Below are 23,590 nucleotides of genomic sequence, written 5' to 3' on the forward strand. Positions count from 1 at the left end.
TTTGTTGCCGCTATGCAACCCAAGAGGGGGGGTGAATTGGGTTTCTAAAAATTTTAAGCCCAACAATAACTTATGAAGAACAAAACAATGGCTTTAAATCAATATTAATTACCTAAAGTAGTATTGCAAGGATATAATAAAGAAATAAGATAAAGCGATAAAGCACACCACAAACACAAGGATTTATAGTGGTTCGGTGCTAACCTTGCACCTACATCCACTCCCCAAGATCCCACTTGGGAATTTCAATCCACTATCCTTTGTATTCAACCCGAATACAAAACGTCGGAAACTCCGACACTAGCTATCCCAAGCTAGAATACAAGACGTCGGAAACTCCGACCCTAGCTATCCCAAGCTAGAACACTTGTTTCCCGGGTACAAGCAAACCCAAAACACTCCGATTTCAGGTTCGGATCAACCTTTCCTTGTTTTGGAAATCCTCCAAAAACAAGAGCAAAAACTCACAAAGAGTAAGAATATTTAGAGCACAGATGAATACAATAACAGCTCCTTAAATGAGCAAATATAACAATAAAAGCTTTACTCAAATGAAGAACCCCTTTTTCAGATTTTCTCAAGATGAATGAACGGTTGAACGCTTGAGAAGAGGTTGATTGTTGATTGAAGATCTCTTGAAAGCTTTGAACGATCTCTAGATCAAGGTTGAAACGATAGGCGTGAAGAATTCTCTCCTTGAAAGATCTTCCTTTTCTCTTTCACAATCTCTCTGGTATATTGTGGATCCTCTCTCTTTTTCTCTATGGATATTTCGTTGATCTCAGGCTTTTTCTTGCAAATTTCGGATCCTCTCTTCTGTTCTTCTCTTTTTCTTCTTTTTCTCTTCACATTTGATTTCACGTTTGATCCGCTATTTAATCTGCAATTTCTTTCATCATTTAAAGCATTTTGTAGCATTAGAAGCAAGAGAAAACAATTTAGGCAGATAAAGAGCCGTTAGAGGATTTTTAGGAAGCATAAATGGCAATTAAAATGGGCAAAAAAATAGCCGTTGCTGACATTTCCCGTCGCAGGGGTCGACTCATGAGTCGACTCATGCTTCAGGGGTCGACTCATGAGTCGACCTCTGTTGCAAAAACCAGAGAATGCTTTTCTGGAATTTCTTGGCTCAAATTAGCAGGGGTCGACTCATGAGTCGACTCATGCCTTGTGGGTCGACTCATGAGTCGACTCACAGGTCGTGCCAAGCCAGAAAACTAGCGTGCCAAGGAGAATTTTTGCGTGCCAATCAGCTCACAGTGCCATGAGTTGACTCATGAGTCGACTCATGCACTTCAAACCTTCATAACTTCAAAAATATAAGTCCAAACACAATGAAATTTTCACCAATAGATTTCAAATCATTTGTTCTACCAAATGGTACTATCAAATCAGGATTTTAGTGAAATTATGATTTTGCCCTTGAAGAGCATAAGGACTTTTTCATTTTAAAATATTGTATCCCTTCAATCTGCTTTGTAATCATCAAAATCAATCTAGGAGCAACAATCTCCCCCTTTTTGATGATGACAAAACATATGAACAAAAATATTTATGTTAATGCATTAATTTCAAAAGAATCCATTATAGGTGTATATGCTTGAAAAGAGTATGATTCTTTTGGCATGTAATATAAATGCAAAAATAGTTTGTCCATTTTCTTAAAGATTTGAAAAGGGTATTAGATCATTTTGAGTTCAAGATATATCAGAGCAAGAGAAGATAAATAACTTTTTCTATGTATCAGAGCAAAAATAATTTTTACAATGATATCAGAAAAGATTTTATAATGTATCAGAGCAAGAAAATTTTTAATGTATCAGAGAAAATTTCATACAGTATCAGAGCAAATGTTATAATATATTAGAGAAACCTTCACACTGTATCGGATCAAATGTTATCATGTATCAGATCAAGTTGAAAGAAATTGTAGGATGTATCAGAGTAAAACAAATTTCTTATTGATGTATCAAGGTGAGTAAAATTTCAAAAGCAAGTTTGAATATCAGAGCTTATATATAAAAAAAATACTTATTTGCATTGTACTCATGATTTTGCTTTTGATGGATAACTTTTTGTTAAAGTTCTGTCTGATACCAAATTTTGATACCAAAATTTCTCAAAGTTTTGTTTAATCTTTCAATCCTTGTTTTTGTCTAATTTCTCCAATATTTGTTAATTTCTTCAATATTTTCTTCAATATTTTTTTAATTTAATTTCTCCCCTTTTTCTCATAATTTAGGGTTTTGCTTTTTGTCTAATTTCAATTTTTGTTTAATTTTAATTTCTCCCCCTTTTTGACATCATCAAACATAGTTAACTCTTTCTTTTCTTTTTCTGAAATATTCTTTAATTTCTTCCTCTTTAGAGTTTTTCACAGATGTTTGCTCCCCCTTAATATAGCAATTATCAATAGCAAACAACAACAAGGAGAAGATAATATTTCAATAGATGTATCAGAGATTGAAATATAACCAAAATATAATCATTACAAAGATATAGGTAAAAGATGATTCATTAATATCATAATTGTTTCAATACATAAAATTCAACCAGCTAAATGTCAATACATGGCCCCAAGGTATAGATCCTAGAACAAGATACTAACTCCTAAGATCTAGATAAGTCAATGATCAGAGTCATCAGATATAGGGTGAGGAGATGATGGATCAGAAGTGCGTCCTCTACCCCGTCTGCCTCTGCCACGAGTAGGAGAACGAGATGAACTGGGAGGCTGAGAACGCTGAGATACTAGGGCTGATACCATGAGTCTGATAGAATCAAGTACGTTCAGTGCTCTGGAAACAGATTGAAGTAGAGCAGTGAACTGGGTGGTAGCATGCTCACTCGATCCTCTGATCTCTTTCCTCAGTAGCTCATATCCACCTTCTAATGCTCCTCTGAGCCTTCCAGCCTCTGCAGTGAGGTCTGTGACCTCAATAGTAGACTCCTGTGGCTGGGGATGGGCCAATGCAAGAACTTGCCCCTGCAAGTCAAGAACTCTGCCAGTAAGTCTCCAGACTGTATCCTCAAGCTGCTGTATCCTGACGGACTGATCTGAAATCATCTGAAATACAGTGGAGATGTGGGGAGTAATGGTCTGATCAGAAGAAGTAGCTCCAGGTGCAAAAGAAGTACTACTCCACTGGCTAGACAACAAAGAAGCCACACGCTGAGATATATGCTCGATCTGATCATCAGCCAGTCTGAACTCTGAAGGAGGTGCTCTGCTCTCTGGCTGATACACTGGTGTGGGCATCCTAGTAAACTCAGAAGGGCCAGCCTCAGTATCAGGAATGAACTGGGTATCTGGTGAAGCTGCCCTGAAATCATGTACAGGAGAAGATGGACCTTCTTCTTCTACTCTGCCTTCAGTTCTGTCTTCAGCTCTTTCCTCAGCTCTCTCCTCAGCTCTTTCTTCAGAGCCCTTGATCCAACCACCAACAGTCTTTGTAATTCCCATTCGGTGCAGGCTGTGTTGGTTGAAAGTGTCCACATGTGAGAGCTTGGTAGGTGTCTCCCCCTCACAGCTAACTCCAAACCTCCTAAAACTCTAGTAAGGGCCATACCATAAGGCAAGTGTGCCTTGGATCTGTTCAAAGTTTCTCTCATGGCCTCTATCATAAGTGCAGGGAGGTTTAGGGGGGTCTGAGTGATGATATGAAACATGACACATACATCTCTGCCAGATAGTAAGTCATGTCTACCACTCCTAGGAAAGAATAGTTTTGTCACAATCTGATGCAGGACCCTCATCTCAATGGACAGTAGCTTTGCTTCCAATCTGTTTAAACTTCCTGAAAAATCTTCTCCTAAGATAATTCTGATCCCTTCTTCTTTAATTGGGAGTTCCATATATGAGTATCCTTCACTAGGCAACTGAAGTATCTCTCCCAATATCCTAGAATCCAAACAGATGTCAATCCCCTTTACAGTTGAAGTCACAGACCCGTTTCCATAATTTAGGTTCTGGTAGAACTCTCTGACTAGATCAACATAGGTGACTTCCTTAAGAGAGCAATAAAGTTCCCATCCTTGATTTTTGATCTTGGTAGCAAAAGTAAAGCCTTCTTTCTCAAAGAACCGAAAATCTATATTTTTCCCGGTTTCTACTTTTCTATCAGAAAGAAGATTTACACTGGGGCTTATGGAGGATTGAGAGGGACCTTGAGCAGGTACTGAAACTGGATTGGGAACAGTGGAAGACTGAGCATGCCTTTTCTTTCGGACAATTTCCTCAGGCTCTCGGATTGATTTCCTCCTTTGGGAAGTTTCATCTTTGGAGCCATATCCAATAAGTAGCAGACAAGAAGACTTGAATTCAGTGGAGGAGGGATCACAAAAGAGTAAAGAAGAATTTTGGTGGAGAAAAGAAGTGGATTTTGACTGAACGGTGAAGTTCTAGGGCACGTTCCACCCCGCCTATCACTGCGAGAAAGCACAGAAAAGTCCTTTTCAAGGAGGCGATTTTTGGTGGAGAGGAGGAGGGAGAATTGCCTCGAAATTGATCCTTGGATTTGGAGCAAAAAGAGTTGGAGAGGACGGCTTTCGGAAGGAAGACGACGAGAAGATGAGTCGTCTCATAAACAGGGTTTCCCGTTTTAAAAACAATGAACCCGATGGAAGTTGGTGGGATTTACAAGTTTGCCATTGAGTCGACTCATGGGGGTCGACTCATGAAGTTCAGAAATTCAGAAAAAATACAAATAAATTCCAAAAAAATTTGAAATTTTGGGAGAAGGAATTTTGCTCAATGATAAGTTTTTAGAGAGATAAACCTGAGCTTTTGGGACCAGGATAGATGTTGAAAATTGAGCTCTAAGAGTTTTTGACATCTATTCTTTGGAAATTGAGAAATTTCAGACAAATGGATCTAGAATTCCTAGATTTCTCCTAATTTCACAGAATCTTTCCTCACTAAGGGCCTTTGTAAAGATATCAGCTAATTGATTTTCAGTGCAAACATATTCAAGAATTATATTTTTGTTTTGAACATGCTCTCTTATGAAATGATGTCTTATTTCAATATGTTTAGATCTTGAGTGTTGTATTGGATTTTTAGATAGATTTATGGCACTTGTATTATCACATTTTATTGGTGTTTCATTAAGTTTGATTCCAAAATCTTCGAGTTGTTGCTTAATCCACAAGATTTGAGCACAACAACTTCCGGCTGCAATGTATTCGGCCTCAGCCGTAGACAGTGCCACCGAATTTTGTTTCTTGCTAAACCATGAGATTAGGTTAACTCCAAGAAATTGGCAAGTTCCACTTGTGCTTTTTCTATCTAATTTACATCCAGCAAAATCAGCATCAGAATATCCTAACAAATTAATTTGTGAGTCCTTAGAGTACCATAACCCTATAGTTTGTGTACCATTTAAGTATCTAAGGATTCTTTTAACAGCATTCAAATGAGATTCCTTAGGATTAGATTGATATCTTGCACATAAGCAAACACTAAACATGATATCAGGCCTACTTGCAGTTAGATATAATAATGAGCCAATCATACCTCTGTAGTATTTTAAGTCTACGCTTTTACCTTCATCATCCTTGTCAAGCTTACTTGAGGGACTCATTGGTGTGCCAATAGGTTTGCAGTTCTCCATTCCAAATCTTTTGAGTAGTTCCTTGGTGTACTTGCTTTGGGTGATGGAGATTCCCTCTTTTGATTGTTTGATTTGGAGTCCGAGAAAGAAAGTGAGTTCTCCCATCATGCTCATCTCGAACTCTCCCTGCATAAGCTTAGCAAAGTCTTGACAAAGGGATTCATTAGTAGACCCAAAAATTATGTCATCAACATAAATTTGTATAATTAGCATATCATTTTGGTTTCTTTTAATAAATAGGGTTGTATCTACATTGCCTCTTGAGAAACCATTATTTAGTAAAAATTTGCTTAGCCTTTCATACCATGCTCTAGGTGCTTGTTTTAGACCATATAAAGCTTTATTTAATCTAAAGACATGATTGGGAAAAGCATGATTTTCAAATCCAGGGGGTTGTTCTACATATACTTCTTCAGAAATATATCCATTTAAAAATGCACTTTTAACATCCATTTGAAATAGTTTGAATTTCATAAAGCAAGCATAAGCAAGTAGAAGTCTAATGGCTTCTAATCTAGCAACAGGTGCAAAGGTTTCATCAAAATCAATTCCTTCTTCTTGATTATATCCCTTAGCAACCAGTCTTGCTTTATTTCTAATTACATTTCCATGCTCATCTAACTTGTTTCTAAAGACCCATTTTGTGCCAATTATTGAATAATCTTTAGGTCTTTTCACTAAGGTCCAAACATTATTTCTTTCAAATTGACTGAGTTCTTCTTGCATAGCATTAATCCAGTTATGATCATTTTCAGCTTCTTCAAAAGTTTTAGGTTCAAGTTGAGATACAAAAGCACAATGATTAAGTACATCTCTAAGTGAAGAACGTGTTTTTACCCCATGCATAGGATCACCGATAATTAATTCCTTAGGGTGGTTGTGAACATACCTCCATTCCTTGGGTAAGTCATTTGTACCTTGAGGTTGTTCTTGAATTTCTTCACCTTTCTCATTTTGTTCATCTTCTTGATCCTTGTCTTCTGGAGTTGCTGAATCTTTCAGAGTGATCTCCTTCATACCTTCTATTAGTGGATCTGCATCATCAACACCCTCATTCTTCCTTGAAGGAGGATCGTTAGATTCATCAAAGACAACATGTATGGACTCCTCAACTACTAAGGTTCTTTTGTTGAACACTCTAAATGCTTTACTAGTGGAGGAGTAACCTAGAAGGATTGCTTCATCTGATTTTGCATCAAATTTACCAAGTTTTTCTTTGCCATTATTTAATACAAAACATCGGCAACCAAAAACATGAAAATAGGCAATATTTGGTTTTCTTCCTTTCCAAAGTTCATAGGGGGTTTTCTTTAAAAATTGTCTTATTAAAGCACGATTTAAAATGTAACATGCTGTGTTAATAGCTTCCGCCCAAAAATATTTTGGAAGGTTGCTTTCACAGAGCATGGTACGGGCCATTTCTTCTAAGGTTCTATTTTTCCTTTCAACTACCCCATTCTGTTGGGGTGTCCTAGGAGCAGAGAAGTTGTGGCCAATTCCATTTTCATCACAAAAATTTTCAAAGTCATGATTTTCAAATTCTGTTCCATGATCACTTCTAATATTTTGAATTGAAAACCCTTTTTCATTAGTGACTTTTCGATGAAATTTCGTGAAAATTTGAAAAGTTTCATTTTTGTGAGCTAAAAAGAAAACCCAAGTAAAACGAGAGTAATCATCAATTATTACAAATCCATATCGTTTTCCTCCTAGACTAGTGGTTTTAGTTGGTCCAAATAAATCCATATGTAAGAGCTCTAAAGGTCTAGAAGTTGAAATAGTGTTTTTGGATTTAAATGATACTCTAGTTTGTTTACCTAATTGGCATGCATCACAAATTCTATCCTTTTCAAAATTTAATTTTGGCAAACCGAGAACTAAATCCTTTTTGATTAATTTTGAAAGAGAATGCATGCTAATATGTGCAAGTCTACGATGCCACAGCCAACTAGTCTCATTTATTTTAGCATTTAAGGAAACTAGGCATTGCATGTCTAATTTAGTTAAATCATTCAAGTCTACCATATAAACATTGCCATGCCTATGTCCTATAAATTTAATGCCATTGTTAATAGGACTCGTCACAATGCATACAGATGATTCAAAACTTACTTTATACCCTTTATCACAGAATTGACTAATGCTGAGTAAGTTATGCTTTAAACCTTTAACAAGTAAAACATTCTCAATGTATTTGGAGGGAGTGATACCAATGTTACCTATCCCGATGATCTTTCCTTTGCCATTATCTCCAAAGGTGACCATCCCTCATCCTTAGCATCAAGCGTGATGAATTGTGATTCATCACCAGTCATGTGTCTCGAGCATCCGCTGTCAAGATACCATTTCCTGTTTCCTTCTTGGGATGCTAGACACACCTGCAAGCACAGATCAAGTTTCTGTCTTAGGTACCCAAGCTTTCTTGGGTCCTTTCAGGTTAGTCAGAATGGTTCCTTTTGGAACCCATATTTTCTTTGTGTTTGCATATTTGTTAATAAGACATGTGTATGATTTATGTCCTATTCTTCCACATTTAAAACAAGTAATATTTGTAGGCTTTTTGCTTGAATAATTTGCATAAATATCCTTCAAAAATTTTTGTTTCTTCAGGGGTTTATAACCAAGTCCAGCCTTATCATATATAGCTTTCTGATTATCAAGGATCATATTTAGCTTGTTTGAACTTAAGGTGAACTTATCTACTATAGATTTCAGCCTGTTAATTTCATCCTTAAAGTTTTGATTTTCTTGAATCAATGTGAATTTTTCAATTGAAAGAATTTCAGCTTGTTTCACTAAGGACTGATTTTCCAATTTCAGCTCTTTGTTTTTCTTCCCTAGTTTCTTTAATTCATCAATTGAATCATAGAATGCTTCATGCAATTCTTCAAAAGTAAATTCACTAGTGGATTCAGAAGTTACCTCATTTTCATGTGCCATCAGGCACAGATTGGCTTGTTCGGTTGAGGTTTCCTCGTCGGAGCTTGAGTCATCACTCGCACTCCAGGTCGCCATCATTGCCTTCTTTTTGAATTTCTTTGGACCTTTCTTCAATTGAGGACATTCGGATCTGAAATGTCCTGGCTTCTTGCACTCGTAGCATATAGGGGTTTGATCTTTCTCCTTTTCTATGCTTTGATCCCCTTTTGTGAATTTCTTTCTCATCCCCTGTTTCCTTTTTCTTAGAAACTTCTTGAATTTTCGGGTGATGAGAGCCATCTCCTCATCCTGATCTTCATCTTCAGAGTCATCTGTTTCATAATCAGGTGAAGTTGTGGATTTGAGGGCAATGGTTCTTTTCTTTTTGATTTCATCCTCTTGATGTTGCATCATGCTAAGTTCATGAGTCATCAAGGATCCAAGAAGCTCTTCTAGAGGTAGAGTGTTCAAGTCCTTTGCTTCTTGGATGGCAGTCACCTAGGCTTCCCAAGTTCTTGGCAGTGACCTGAGAATCTTCCTTACAAGTTCACTGTTATTATAAGATTTGCCAAGACTCTTTAAACCATTGATTATATCAGTAAAACGAGTAAACATAGCAGTTATGGACTCATCATGCTCTATTTTGAACAATTCATATTTATGTACAAGCATGTTTATTTTAGACTCTTTTACTTGATTTGTTCCCTCATGGGTGACTTCTAACCTATTCCATATTTCTTTAGCAGATGCACAAGTAGAAATGCGATTAAATTCACTAGCATCTAGTGCACAATAAAGAACATTCATAGCTTTGGCATTTAATTGTGCCAATTTCTTGTCAACCTCATCCCATTCTTTCTCGGGTTTGGTTGACTCCTCACCATCTATAATCTTGGTGGGTGTGTGAGGACCATTCACTATGATACTCCACATATCATAGTCGAGTGCTTGTATGAAAATCTTTATCCGAGCTTTCCAATAGGTGTAATTAGACCCATTGAAAAGTGGAGGTCGGTTTGTTGATTGCCCCTCGGCTAGAGAAGTTCCAACATGGGTTGCCATAGATCTTTGGCTCTTTGATTGTTAGATCAAAGAAGGGCTAGAGCACTGGCTCTGATACCACTTGTTGCCCAGCTATGCAACCCAAGAGGGGGGGTGAATTGGATTTCTAAAAATTTTAAGCCCAACAAGTAACTTATGAAGAACAAAACAATGGCTTTAAATCAATATTAATTACCTAAAGTAGTATTGCAAGGATATAATAAAGAAATAAGATAAAGCGATAAAGCACACCACAAACACAAAGATTTATAGTGGTTCGGTGCTAACCTTGCACCTACATCCACTCCCCAAGATCCCACTTGGGAATTTCAATCCACTATCCTTTGTATTCAACCCGAATACAAAACGTCGGAAACTCCGACACTAGCTATCCCAAGCTAGAATACAAGACGTCGGAAACTCCGACCCTAGCTATCCCAAGCTAGAACACTTGTTTCTCGGGTACAAGCAAACCCAAAACACTCCGATTTTAGGTTCGGATCAACCTTTCCTTGTTTTGAAAATCCTCCAAAAACAAGAGCAAAAACTCACAAAGAGTAAGAATATTTAAAGCATAGATGAATACAATAACAGCTCCTTAAATGAGCAAATATAACAATAAAAGCTTTACTCAAATGAAGAACCCCTTTTAAAGATTTTCTCAAGATGAATGAACGGTTGAACGCTTGAGAAGAGATTGATTGTTGATTGAAGATCTCTTGAAAGCTTTGAACGATCTCTAGATCAAGGTTGAAACGATAGGCGTGAAGAATTCTCTCCTTGAAAGATCTTCCTTTTCTCTTTCACAATCTCTCTGGTATATTGTGGATCCTCTCTCTTTTTCTCTATGGATATTTCGTTGATCTCAGGCTTTTTCTTGCAAATTTTGGATCCTCTCTTCTGTTCTTCTCTTTTTCTTCTTTTTCTCTTTTTCTCTTCACATTTGATTTCACGTTTGATCCGCTATTTAATCTACAATTTCTTTCATCATTTAAAGTATTTTGTAGCATTAGAAGTAAGAGAAAACTATTTAGGCAGATAAAGAGCCATTAGAGGATTTTTAGGAAGCATAAATGACAATTAAAACGGGCAAAAAAATAGCCGTTGCTGACATTTTCCGTCGTAGGGGTCGACTCATGAGTCGACTCATGCTTCAGGGGTCGACTCATGAGTCGACCTCTGTTGCAAAAACCAGAGAATGCTTTTCTGGAATTTCTTGGCTCAAATTAGCAGGGGTCGACTCATGAGTCGACTCATGCCTTGTGGGTCGACTCATGAGTCGACTCACAGGTCGTGCCAAGCCAGAAAACTAGCGTGCCAAGGAGAATTTTTGCGTGCCAATCAGCTCACAGTGCCATGAGTTGACTCATGAGTCGACTCATGCACTTCAAACCTTCATAACTTCAAAAATATAAGTCCAAACACAATGAAATTTTCACCAATAGATTTCAAATCATTTGTTCTACCAAATGGTACTATCAAATCAGGATTTTAGTAAAATTATGATTTTGCCCTTGAAGAGCATAAGGACTTTTTCATTTTAAAATATTGTATCCCTTCAATCTGCTTTGTAATCATCAAAATCAATCTAGGAGCAACAGCTTTCATCTTCTAATGAACTCTGTTGTTATGATGAAGTCCTTAGGACTATTTAGATTTGATAAAGAGAGGATTTATCGATTAGTCCTTAATACTGTTCACGATCAAATGATAAGTTGTTAATAAGGACGACAGCTTCTATCGAGCATAGGTCACTGTAGGCCAAATGGGTTGGTTGTCCTCTTAACCAAGGAGTATGAAGACATTGGATGGCATACAGGTGAGATGTAAGGGTACATCATTATTGAACGTGACCAACTCTAGAGCATTCTGCTGTCGAGAATGTCTTTGATGGGATATAGGTATAAGTGTCCCTTAGACTTGAGAACGCCTCAGTGACTTGCAAGCACTCACTGTACTTTGGTACTGGACTAACTAAATTTTTAATTCAGGGATGGAAGGCTTCTAGGCACAGTCAAGTACTTGCGAAGTCAGAGTGTGATCGAGATGGGATTGACCACTCCAAGAGTTGGAGAAGAATGAGTCGCTGTATTTCAATTTAGCAAAACCTTGGCCAGGGTAACCCATTAGATGGATTTGATATTTTCAAATACAATGTGGACTACCTGATCAGAGTTGACAGTTGAACTCTGAGGTGTCCTATGATCATTTTGGTCAAGGGGATGAATTATATGAAAACTATATCTGCATGGGTTCTAAGGATGTTGTTCTACACATTCGACCTATCCGGTCGTCGGGTACCATTGCTAGATGGTCACTTCGATTGGTACAAAAATTTATTCCTATGCTATCGGATTAGGTTCAGACCTATGAGGTCACACACATTAGAGTTCATGATCTGATCAGATGGTTGATCAATGATTAAGAATCATTCTAGGGTTAAATGATCAATACGATTGACATTTAACCCAGTGCAAGTGTTGCAGGAGGATCGATTAGCAATTCGATTACTAATTGGCTTAATTTGATTAATCCAATGGGCTGAGATTAAGTATAATTAAATATGATTTAATTAGATTTAGTTTGGGCTTAATTGGATCAAGTCCAATTGGTTTATTGGATAAGCCAAGTGCAAGGAAAAACTAGTCCTAGTTCAACTAGGACTTGGGTCAATCTAATTTCTAATTTGATTAAAAAATTAAATCAGATTTAAATCTAATTTAATCTGATTAAATTAGATTCTTAATTGGGTTAAGATCTATTTTAATTGGGTTGATCTAATTTTGGTTTGATTTGGTTTGAGAAACCAAATTAAAACAAGTCATAAGATAGAATCCTAGTAAGACTAGGATTCCACCTTGCACCACATAAGCCTTCCCCATGCCCTCTCTCTCATTCAACACCAATCTCCTCTTATTTTGTGCAACAAAAGCCCTCTCCCAGGTCTCTCCCACGTTCACAAAAGGTTTTCTCTCTTTTTTCTTACATGGAAGGTGGTTTGGATCAAATCAAAAAGGAATAAGTTAGGATTTCGAATTTTATGAGATAGAGTTTTAGAAATCCAAAACTCTTTCAATTTTGCACCGAGTCTATCCAAATTTTTTTTAGAATTTTTGTGGCTTTTAGGGTATATATTGTGCACCCTTTTCTAGTGATCTATGCATGAAAAGGAGGAGGTGCTCAAGAGTTGGGCGCCCCTTAACTTGCCATGTTTGGATAAGCCTTGACTAGGTATTTGACCTAGACAAGGACTCTATCATATCTCTCTATATAAAATGAATTTCTTCATAAAATTTTTAAAAAGGATAGAGATTTTAGAGACCTTTGGGTGACCCAAAAATTAAAGAGAAATACCCTTGGGTCGTGGAGATATAAAAAACACAAGTTAGGATGTCTAGAGAGAGAAACGAGAAGAAGAAGAGTGTCTTCTTCTAGGGTTGTTTGATTTCATATCTTTCCTCCCTCCATCTTGAGTTTTCTGAGAGTGTCTCAGATCTGAAACTCCTCCTTCTACTTTTTATCTTTAGAAGAGTCCAAATCAAGAAGAAGGAGGCACCTGATCAACCATCAAAGAAGGATCAGTGCAGTACTAGCATACTATGCTAATTTCCTGAAGCAGGACTTCTGATCGAGATTCGTGGGCTCGTGTGGATGACTCCTAGAGGCCGGATGCATGTGCGGCTTGTAACATCATCTTTAAGCCCAGATCAGCGAGGTTAGAACGTCTAACTTGCAAGATAATAGATCTGATCTATTATTTAATACATACATTAGATGTAGTATAGAAACATGTTGATATGATCAACATGTAGTTCATGCTATATTTATATATTTTAATTTTTGATTTAATACTATGTAATAATCATGTAATAGGATCTTAGATCTAGAGATTCTCTAATTTTAGAAAATAAATTTTGATTTATTTTAGTCTTTCGCTGTATGATCTTGAAAAAGTTTCAAGATCTAACCCTGAAACCCTAGATCTAGTTCCTACAGGACCCCCACTCATCTTAACTTATCTAGCCATTTTGAGAGATTAAGTTTAGTATTTGGTTATTTTTTGACTCGAGTTCACCTATACCAACTAGGTTGGTCAAACATATGATTATGCTGATCAGAACTTGATCAAATAGATATCAGATCTGCTGACTTAGAAGATACTTAAACCTAAATCTCCTCACTAAATATAAAGTCTAACGATCTTCCATCATTGTAGGATGTGGGTGCCATCCTGGCATTGATCGTTCTCGACTGATTATAGTGGTTTGGTTGTATCAGAAAGGTATAACCACTCTATTAACATTAGATGCCTCGGGGTAGAGATAGGATTGGTGTTGGAAATTATGTTCCAAAGCCAATCATCAGCCTGTTGATGATTATGCTCATATTTATAAATTGTATATAAATTTTTAATTAATAATAGTAATTTAATTTTTTTTATCATATTTTGTCCATCTTATTTGAACTCTGTTGTGATGAAGTCCTTAGGACTATATTTAATCGATAAAGAAGAATTTATCATTTAATCCTTAAAATATATTCACGATCAAATGATATGCTATTAATAGGATGATAGTGATATCGAGTATAGGTCATTGTGTGCTATATAGATTGATTATTCTTTTAACTAAGGAGTATGGAGACACTGGTGTGGCATGTAGGTGAAATATAGAAGTATATTCGCACTGAATGTGACCAATTATGGAGTACTCTGCTATCAAGAGTAGCTCATGAAAGGTAAAGATATAAGTGTCCCTCTGATCTGAGATCACCATGGTGACTTATAAGCAACTCACTATACTTTGATGCCAGACAATCTAAATTTCTAATTCAGTGATAGAAGGTTTCTTGGTGCAATCAAGTAATTATCAATTCAGTGCATGAGTCAAGATGGGATTGACCCCTCTAAATAAGTAGAATCTCATGCATTAGTGTATTTCAATTTAGTAAAATCTTGATTAGGATAATCCATGTGATGGATTTGAATGGTTAAAATATAATGTGTTCGACTATTTTAGGGTTGACAGTTAAATCCTAGGTCACTCTGAGTATTAGGGTCAAAGGTGTTGCCCAGCTATGCAACCCAAGAGGGGGGGTGAATTGGGTTTCTAAAAATTTTAGGCTTAATTAATTACTTATGATGAATGAGAACAAAGACTTTAATTCAAGATTAATAACCTAAAGTAAGAATGCAAGGATATAATAAAGAAATAAAGAGAAACAATAAAGCACACCACAAACACAAGGATTTATAGTGGTTCGGTGCCAACCTTGCACCTACATCCACTCCCCAAGCTCCTACTTGGGAATTTCAATCCACTATACTTGTATTCAACCCGAATACAAAACGTCGGAAACTCCGATACTAGCTATCTCAAGCTAGTCCACTTATTTTCCGGGTACAAGCCAACCCAAAATACTCCGATTTCAGGTTCGGATCAACCTTCCCTTATTTTGGAAACACTCCAAAAATAAGAACAATTACTCACAAAGAGTAAGACAGTTTAGAGCACAAATAAGTACAAGAATAGCTCCTTAAATAAGCGAATATAACAATAAAAGCACTTTACTCAAATGAAGAATCTCCTTTTTGGATTTTCTCAAGGTGGATGAACGCTTGAATGAATGCTTGAGAAGAAGATGATCTTTGATTGAAGACTTCTTGAAGGCTTTGAAAGATCTCTTGATCAAGGTTGAACAATAGGCTTGAAAAATCCTCTCTTTGAATGCTCTTGCTTTTCTTTTTCACAATCTCTTGTGTATATTGTGGATCCTCCCTCTTTTTCTTTTCGGTATTTCGTTGATCTCAGGCTTTCTTGTGTAGATTTTGGATCCTCTTGTATATATGTTTTATCTCTGCTATTTCTTTCACCATTTGAAACCTTTTATAACCTTAAGAAACAAGAGAAAACATATTAGGCAGAAAAAGAGCCGTTAGAGCATTTTTAGGAAGCATAAAAGGCAATTAAAACGGGCAAAAAACTAACCGTTGCGGATATTTTCCATCGCAGGGGTCGACTCATGAGTCGACTCATGCTTCAGGAGTCGACTCATGAGTCGACTTCTGTTACATTAGCCAGAACTTTGATTTCTGGATTTTTTTGGCCCAAATCAGCAGAGGTCGACTCATGAGTCGACTCATGCCTTGTGGGTCGACTCATGAGTTGACTCACAGGTCGTGCCAAGCCAAAAATCCAGCGTGCCATGGGAAATTTTTGCGTGCCAATCAGCTCATAGTGCCATGAGTTGACTCATGAGTCGACTCATGCACTTCAAACCTTCATAACTTCAAAAATATAAGTCCAAAAACAATGAAATTTTCACCAATAGTTTACAAATCATTTGTTCTACCAAATGATACTATCAAATCAGGATTTTAGTGAAATTATGATTTTACCCTTGAAGAGCATAATGACTTTTTCAATTTAAAATTATTTGTATCCCTTCAATCTGCTTTGTAATCATTAAAATCAATCTAGGAGCAACAATCTCCCCCTTTTTGATGATGACAAAATACTTGAACAAAAGTATTTATGTGAATGCATTAATTTCAAAAGAATGCACTATAGGTGTATATGCTTGAAAAAAAATATGATTCTTTTGTCATGTGATATAAATGGTCAAATGCAAAAATAGTTTGTCCATTTTCTTAAAGATTTGAAAAGAGTATTAGATCATTTTGAGTTTATGATTTATCAGAGCAAAAGAAAAATAAATTTTGCAATGTATCAGAGCAAGAAAAATAATTTTTACAATGTTATCAGAAAAGATTTTACAATGTATCAGAGAAAATTTTACAATGTATCAGAGCAAATTTTATAATGTATCAGAGCAAATTTTATAATGTATCAGAGCAAGTAAAAAAAATTTTAGGATGTATCAGAGTAAGTTAAATTTCTTAAGATGTATCAAGGTAAATAAAATTTCAAAAGATGTATCAGAGCAAGTTTGAATTTTGAAGTATATCAGAGCATATTTAAATTTTTTAAAGCAAATCAGAGCATATGTAAAGAAGTAATTAAAAATTTACTTATTTGCATTGTACTTAGCATTTTATTTTTGATATTATTCTTTAAATTTTCCAATTCATTCATTAATTTGTTTAATTTGTTTAATTTCTCAAATATTTGTTTAATTTCTCCTCCTTTTTGACATCATCAAACATGGTTAACTTTTCCTTTTTCTGAAACATTCTTTAATTTCTCCCCCTTTAGAGTTAATCACAGATGTTTGCTCCCCCTTAATACAGCAATTATTAACAGCAAACAACAACAAAGAGAAGACAATATTTCAACAAGGAGAATATATATATAACCAAAATATGATCAACATCATTACAAAAGGTAGAAATATAAGTAAAAGATGATTTCATTAAAACCATAATTGTTTCAATACATAGTTCATATTATAAAAGTCAACCAGCTAATTGTCAATACATGGCCCCAAAATACAGATCCTAGAACAAGACACTAACACCTAGGATCTAGTAATGATCAAGACAAGTCAAGGATCGGAGTCATCAGATATGAGATGAGAAGCTGATGGATCAGAAGTGCGTCCTCTACCCCGTCTGCCTCTGGCACGAGCAGGAGAGCGAGAAGAACTGGGTGGCTGAGAACGCTGAGAGGCTAAGGACTAAACAGAAAGGGTGAGTCTAATGGAATCAAGTACGTTAAGTGCTCTGGAAACAGATTGAAATAGAGCAGTGAACTGAGTGGTTGCATGCTCACTCGATCCTCGGATCTCTTTCTTCAGTAACTCATATCCACCTTCTAGTGCTCCTCTGAGCCTGCCAGCCTCTGCAGTGAGGTCTGTGACCTCAATAGTTGACTCCTGTGGCTTGGGATGGGCCAAAGCAAGGACTTGCCCCTGCAAGTCAAGAACTCTACCAGTCAGTCTCCAGACTGTGTCCTCAAGCTGCTGAATCTGGATGGACTGATCTGATAACATCTGAAACACAGTGGAGATGTGGGGAGTAATGGTCTGATCAGAAGAGGTGGCTCCTGATGCAAAAGAAGTACTGCTCCACAGGCTAGACAGCAAAGAAGCCACACGCTGTGATATATGCTCGATCTAATCGTCAGCCAGTCTGAACTCTGAATGAGGTGCTCTGCTCTCTGGCTGATACACTGGTGTGGGCATCCTAGTAAACTCTGAAGGGCCAGCCTCTGTCTCAGGAATGAACTGGATATTTGGTGATGCTGCCCTGAAGTCATGGACAGGAGATGATGGACCTTCTTCTTCTACTCTGCCTTCAGTTCTGTCTTCAGCTCTATCTTCAGTTCTCTCTTCAATTCTCTCCTCAGATCCCTTGATCCAACCACCATCAGTCTTTGTAAATCCCATTCGGTGCAGGGTGTGTTGGTTGAAAGTGTCCACATGAGAGAGCTTTGTAGAAGCCTCCCCCTCACAGCTAACTCCAAACCTCCTAAATACTCTAGTAAGGGCCATACCATAAGGCAAGTGTGCCTTGGATCTGTTCAAAGTTTCTCTCATGGCCTCTATCATAAGTGCAGGGAGGTTCAGGGGGGTCTGAGTGATGACATGAAACATGATACAAACATCTCTGTTGGAAAGTAAATCATGCCTACCACTCTTAGGAAAGAAGAGCTTCGTTACCATCTGATGCAGGATCCTCATCTCAATGGATAAAATCTTTGCTTCTAACTTATTTAAACTTCCTGAATAAGTTTCTCCTAGAATAATTCTGATCCCCTCTTCTTTTACTGGGAGTTCCATATAAGAGTAACCTTCACTAGGCAACTGAAGTATTTCTCCCAATATTCTAGAATCCAAGCAGATATCAATTCCCTTGACTGTTGAAGTCACTGACCCATCTCCATAAAGTAGATTCTGGTAGAATTCTCTAACTAGGTCAACATAGGTGACTTCCTTAAGGGAGCAGTAGAGTTCCCATCCTTGGTTTTTAATCTTACTTGCAAAAGTAAAACCTTCTTTCTCAAAGAACCGAAAATCTATATTCTTTCCGGTTTCAACTTTTCTATCAGAAAGAGGATTCTTACTGGGGCTTAGGAAGGATTGAGAGGGACCTTGAGCAGATACTGAAACTGGAGTGGGAGCAGTTGAAGACTGAGCATGCCTTTTCTTTCGGACAATTTCTTCAGGCTCACGGATTGACTTTCTTCTTTGGGGAAGCTTCATCTTTGGAGCCATATCCAATTTTGTAGCAGGTAAGAAGACTTGGAGGAACACTTGAATGAGTGGAGGAGGGATCACAAGAGAGTGAAGAAGGATTTTGGTGGAGAAAAGAAGTGGATTTGGGAAGATCGGTGAAGTGCTAGGGCACGTTCCAACCACGCCAAGCAATGTGAGAAAGCACAAAAAATTCCTTTCCAAGGTGGCAATTTTTGGTGGAGAGGAGGAGGGAGAAATGCCTCGAACTAGATCCTTGGATTTGGAGCAAAAGGAATTTGAGAAGTCGGCTTTTGGAAGGAGGAAGATGAGAGGATGGGTCGGCTCACAAACAGTAACCCATATAAAAACAATGAGCCCGTTGGAAGTTGGTGGGATTTACAAGTTTGCCATTGAGTCGACTCATGGGGGTCGACTCATGAAGTTCAGAAAATCAAAAAAAATATGAATAAATTCCAGAAAAATTTGAAATTTTGGGAAAAGGAGTTTTGCTCAATGATAAGTTTTTAGAATAATAAATTTGAGCTTTTGGGATCAGGATAGATGTTGGAAATTGAGCTTTAAAAATTAATTCTTGGAAATTGAGAAAAGTTTAGGCATATGGATCTAGAATTTCTAGATTTCTCCTAATTTCACAGAATCTATCCTCACTAAGGGCCTTTGTAAAGATATCAGCTAATTGGTTTTCAGTGCAAACATATTCAAGAATTACATTTTTGTTTTGAACATGTTCTCTTATAAAATGATGTCTTATTTCAATATGTTTGGATCTTGAGTGTTGAATTGGATTTTTAGATAGATTTATGGCACTTGTGTTGTCACATCTTATTGGTGTTTCATTAAGTTTGATTCCAAAGTCTTCGAGTTGTTGCTTAATCTACAAGATTTGAGCACAACAACTTTCGGCTGCAATGTATTCGGCCTCAGCCGTAGACAGTGCCACCGAATTTTGTTTCTTGCTAAACCATGAGATTAGGTTAACTCCAAGAAATTGGCAAGTTCCACTTGTGCTTTTTTATCTAATTTACATCCAGCAAAATCAGCATCTGAATATCCTAATAAATCAATTTGTGAGTCCTTAGAGTACCATAACCCTAGAGTTTGAGTACCATTTAAGTATCTAAGGATTCTTTTAACAGCATTCAAATGAGATTCTTTAGGATTAGATTGATATCTAGCACATAAACAAGCACTAAACATGATATCAGGCCTACTTGCAGTTAAATATAATAATGAGCCAATCATACCTCTATAGTATTTTAAGTCTACACATTTACCTTCATCATCCTTGTCAAGCTTACATGAGGGACTCATTGGTGTGCCAATTGGTTTGTAGTTCTCCATTCCAAATCTTTTGAGTAGTTCCTTGGTGTACTTGCTTTGGGTGATGGAGATTCCCTCTTTTGATTGTTTGATTTGGAGTCCGAGGAAGAAGGTGAGTTCTCCCATCATGCTCATCTCGAACTCCCCCTGCATAAGCTTAGCAAAGTCTTGACAAAGGGATTCATTAGTAGACCCAAAAATTATGTCATCAACATAAATTTGTATAACTAGCATATCATTTTGATTTCTTTTAATAAATAGGGTTGTATCTACATTACCTCTTGAAAAACCATTATTTAGTAGAAATTTGCTTAGCCTTTCATACCATGCTCTAGGTGCTTGTTTTAATCCATATAAAGCTTTATTTAATCTAAAGACATGATTAGGAAAAGCATGATTTTCAAATCTAGGGGGTTGTTCTACATATACTTCTTCAGCAATATATCCATTTAAAATTGCACTTTTAACATCCATTTGAAATAATTTGAATTTCATAAAGCAAGCATATGCAAGTAGAAGTCTAATAGCTTCTAATCTAGCAACAGGTGCAAAGGTTTCATCAAAATCAATTTCTTCTTCTTGATTATATCCCTTAGCAACCAGTCTTGCTTTATTTCTAATTACATTACCATGCTCATCTAATTTGTTTCTAAAGACCCATTTTGTGCCAATTATTGAATAGTTTTTAGGTCTAGATACTAAGGTCCAAACATTATTTCTTTCAAATTGATTAAGTTCCTCTTGCATTGCATTAATCCAATTATGATTATTTTCAGCTTCTTCAAAAGTTTTAGGTTCAAGATGAGATAACAAAAGCACAATGATTAACTACATCTCTAAGTGAAGAACGGGTTTTTACCCCATGCATAGGATCACTAATAATTAACTCCTCAGGGTGGTTGTGAACATACCTCCATTCCTTGGGTAGGTCATTTGTACCTTGAGGTTGTTCTTGAATTTCTTCACCTCTCTCATTTTGTTCATCTTCTTGATCCTTGTCTTCTGGAGTTGCTGAATCTTTCAGAGTGATCTCCTTCATACCTTCTATTAGTGGATCTGCATCATCAACACCCTCATTCTTCCTTGAAGGAAGATCGTTAGATTCATCAAAAACAACATGTATGGACTCCTCAACTACTAAAGTTCTTTTGTTGAAAACTCTAAATGCTTTACTAGTGGAGGAGTAACCTAGAAAGATTGCTTCATCTGATTTTGCATCAAATTTACCAAGTTTTTCTTTGGTATTATTTAATACAAAACATCGGCAACCAAAAACATGAAAATATGCAATATTTGGTTTCCTTCCTTTCCAAAGTTCATAGGGAGTTTTCTTGAAAAATTGTCTAATCAAAGCACGATTTAAAGTGTAACATGCTGTGTTAATTGCTTCCGCCCAAAAATATCTTGAAAGGTTGCTTTCATAAAGTATGGTACGGGCCATTTCTTCTAAGGTTCTGTTTTTCCTTTCAACTACCCCATTCTGTTGGGGTGTCCTAGGAGCAGAGAAGTTATGGCCTATTCCATTTTCATCACAAAAATTTTCAAAATCTTGATTTTCAAATTCAGTTCCATGGTCACTTCTAATATTTTGAATTGAAAACCCTTTTTCATTGGTGACTTTTCGATGAAATTTAGTGAAAGTATGAAAAGTTTCATTTTTGTGTGCCAAAAAGAAAACCCAAGTAAAACGAGAGTAATCATCTATAATTACAAAGCCATATCATTTTTCTCCTAGACTAGTGGTTCTTGTTGGTCCAAATAAGTCCATATGTAAGAGCTCTAAAGGTCTAGAAGTTGAAACAGTATTTTTGGATTTAAATGAAACTCTAGTTTGTTTACCTAATTGGCATGCATTACAAATTCTATCCTTTTCAAAATTCAATTTTGGCAAATCGAGAACTAATTCCTTTTTAATTAATTTTGAAAGAGAATGCATGCTAATATGTGCAAGTCTACGATGCCACAGCCAACTAGTCTCATTAATTTTAGCATTCAAGGATACTAGGCATTGCATGTCTAATTTGGCTAATTCATTCAAATCTATCATATAAACATTGCCATGCCTATGTCCTATAAATTTAATACCATCGTTAACAGGACTAGTCACAATGCAAACAGATGATTCAAAAACTACTTTATACCCTTTATCACAGAATTGACTAATGCTAAGTAAGTTATGCTTTAAACCTTTAACTAATAAAATATTCTCAATGTATTTGGAGGGAGTGATACCAATGTTACCTATCCCGATGATCTTTCCTTTGCCATTATCTCCAAAGGTGACCATCCCTCCATCCTTAGCATCAAGCGTGATGAATTGTGATTCATCACCAGTCATGTGTCTCGAGCATCCACTGTCAAGATACCATTTCCTGTTTCCTCCTTGGGATGCTAGACACACCTGCAAGCAAAGATCAAGTTTCTGTCTTAGGTACCCAAGCTTTCTTGGGTCCTTTTAGGTTAGTCAGAATGGTTCCTTTTGGAACCCATATTTTCTTTATAGTTGTGTTTGCAGATTTGAGGCATGTGTATGATTTATGTCCTATTCTACCATATTTGAAACAAGTGATATTTGTAGACTTGTTACTTGAATAATTTACATAAATATTCTTCAGAAATTTTTGTTTCTTCAGGGGTTTATAGCCAAGTCCAGCCTTATCATATATAGCTTTCTGATTATCAAGAATCATATTTAGTTTGTTTGAACTTAAGGTGAACTTATCTACTATAGGTTTCAGCTTGTTAATTTTATTTTTTAAGTTTTGATTTTCTTGAATCAAGGTGGATTTTTCAATCGAAAGGTTTTCATCTTGTTTCATTAAGGACTGATTTTCCAATTTCAGTTCTTTGTTTTTCTTCCCTAGTTTCTTTAATTCATCAATTAAATCATAGAATGCTTCATGCAATTCTTCAAAAGTAAATTCACTAGTGGATTCAGAAGTTACCTCATTTTCGTGTGCCATAAGGCACAGGTTGGCTTGTTCTGTTGAGGTTTCCTCATCGGAGCTTGAGTCATCACTCGCACTCCAAGTCGCCATCATTGCTTTCTTTTTGAACTTTTTGGGACCTTTCTTCAGTTGTGGACATTCGGATCTGAAATGTCCCGGCTTCTTGCACTCGTAGCATATAAGGGGTTGATCTTTCTCTTTCTCTTTGCTTTGTTCCCCTTTTGTGAATGACTTCTTTCTCATCCCCTGTTTCCTTTTTCTTAGGAACTTCTTGAATCTTCGGGTGATGAGTGCCATCTCTTCATCCTGTTCTTCATCTTCAGTGTCATCCGTTTCATCATCAAGCGAAGCTGTAGATTTGAGGGCAATGGTTCTTTTCTTTTTGACTTCATCCTCTTGATGTTGCTTCATGTTAAGTTCATGAGTCATCAAGGATCCAAGAAGCTCTTCTAGAGGTAGAGTGTTCAAGTCCTTTGCTTCTTGGATGGCAGTCACCTTGGCTTCCCAAGTTCTTGGCAATGACCTGAGAATCTTCCTTACAAGCTCACTGTTAGTATAAGATTTGCCAAGACTCTTCAAACCATTGATTATATC

Source organism: Elaeis guineensis, chromosome 6, assembly GCF_000442705.2.
Source record: "Elaeis guineensis isolate ETL-2024a chromosome 6, EG11, whole genome shotgun sequence".
Taxonomy (NCBI): Eukaryota; Viridiplantae; Streptophyta; class Magnoliopsida; order Arecales; family Arecaceae; genus Elaeis; species Elaeis guineensis.